The sequence below is a fragment of the Physeter macrocephalus genome, chromosome 4, assembly GCF_002837175.3.
Source record: "Physeter macrocephalus isolate SW-GA chromosome 4, ASM283717v5, whole genome shotgun sequence".
NCBI classification, from domain to species: domain Eukaryota; kingdom Metazoa; phylum Chordata; class Mammalia; order Artiodactyla; family Physeteridae; genus Physeter; species Physeter macrocephalus.
The window spans coordinates 89090080-89091924 of NC_041217.1; the positions used below are offsets into that span (position 1 = coordinate 89090080).

At 34.9% G+C, this 1845-nt stretch overlaps 1 protein-coding gene across 1 annotated transcript in view; it reads left to right on the forward strand.

Annotated features, from left to right (window-relative positions):
* Positions 1 to 1845, forward strand: part of VAV3 (vav guanine nucleotide exchange factor 3) — a 423978-nt gene that overhangs the window by 343317 nt on the left and 78816 nt on the right. The gene's annotated exons all lie outside the window — the stretch shown is intronic.

Consider the following 1845-nt stretch of genomic DNA (forward strand, 5'->3'; position numbering starts at 1 on the left):
TGATCTTTGCTATCGTCTCCTTCATTTCTTTTTCATTTATTTCTGATCTGATCTTTATGATTTCTTTCCTTCTGCTAACTTTGGGCGTTTTTTGTTCTTCTTTCTCTAATTGCTTTAGGTGCAAGGTTAAGTTGTTTATTTGAAATTTTTCCTGTTTCTTAAGGTAGGATTGTATTGCTTTAAACTTCCCTCTTAGAACTGCTTTTGCTGCATCCGATAGGTTTTGGGTCGTCGTGTTTCCATTGTCATTTGTTTCTAGGTATTTTTTGATTTCCTCTTTGATTTCATCAGTGATCACTTCTTCATTAAGTAGTGTATTGTTTAGCCTCCATGTGTTTGTATTTTTTACAGATCTTTTCCTGTAATTGATATCTAGTCTCATAGCATTGTAGTCAGAAAAGATACTTGATATGATTTCAATTTTCTTAAATTTACCAAGGCTAGATTGTGACCCAAGATATGATCTATCCTGGAGAATGTTCCATGACACTTTAGGAAAATGTGTATTCTGTTGTTTTGGGATGGAATGTCCTCTAAGTATCAATTAAGTCCATCTTGTTTAATGTATCATTTAAAGCTTGTGTTTCCTTATTTATTTTCATTTTGGATGATCTGTCCATTGGTGAAAGTGGGGTGTTAAAGTCCCCTACTATGATTGTGTTACTGTCGATTTCCCCTTTTATGGCTGTTAGTATTTGCCTTATGTATTGAGGTGCTCCTATGTTGAGTGCATAAATATTTACAATTGCTATATCTTCTTCTCCCTAGGTCTGAAGTGGGTCTGCTGTAGACATCATATATACGGGTCTTGTTTTTTTATCCATTCAGCCAGTCTGTGTCTTTTGGTGGGAGCATTTAATCCATTTACATTTTAAGTAATTATCCATATGTATATTCCTATTCCCATTTACTTAATTGTTTTGGGTTTGTTATTGTAGGTCTTTTCCTTCTCTTGTGTTTCTTGCCTAGAGAAGTTCCTTTAGTATTTGTTGTAAAGCTGGTTTGGTGGTGCTGAACTCTCTCAGCTTTTGCTTTTCTGTAAAGGTTTTAATTTCTACATCAAATCTGAATGAGATCCTTGCTGGGTAGAGTAATATTGGTTGTAGGTTTTTCTCCTTCATCACTTTAAATATGTCCTGCCACTCCCTTCTGGCTTGCAGAGTTTCTGCTGAAAGATCAGCTGTTAACCTTATGGGGATTCCCTTGTGTGTTATATGTTGTTTTTCCCTTGCTGCTTTTAATATGTTTTCTTTGTATTTTTTTTTGATAGTTTGATTAATATGTGTCTTGGCATGTTTCTCCTTGGATTTATCCTGTATGGGACTCTCTGCTTCCTGGACTTAATTAACTATTTCCTTTCCCATATTAGGGACGTTTTCAACTATAATCTCTTTAAATGTTTTCTCAGTCCCTTTCTTTTTCTCTTCTTCTTCTGGGACCCCTATAATTCTAATGTTGGCGCATTTAATGTTGTCCCAGAGGTCTCTGAGACTGTCCTCAGTTCTTTTCATTATTTTTTGTTTATTCTGCTCTGCAGTAGTTATTTCCACTATTTTATCTTCCAGGTCACTTATCCGTTCTTCTGCCTCAGTTATTCTGCTATTGATCCCTTCTAGAGTATTTTTAAATTTCATTTATTGTGTTGTTCATCATTGCTTGTTTCCTCTTTAGTTCTTCTAGGTCCTTGTTAAATGTTTCTTGCATTTTCTCTATTCTATTTCCAAGATTTTGCATTATCTTTCCTATCAGTACTGTGAATTCTTTTTCAGGTAGATTGCCTATTTCCTCTTCATTTGTTAGGTCTGTTGGGTTTTTACCTTGCTCCTTCATCTGCTGTGTGTTTTT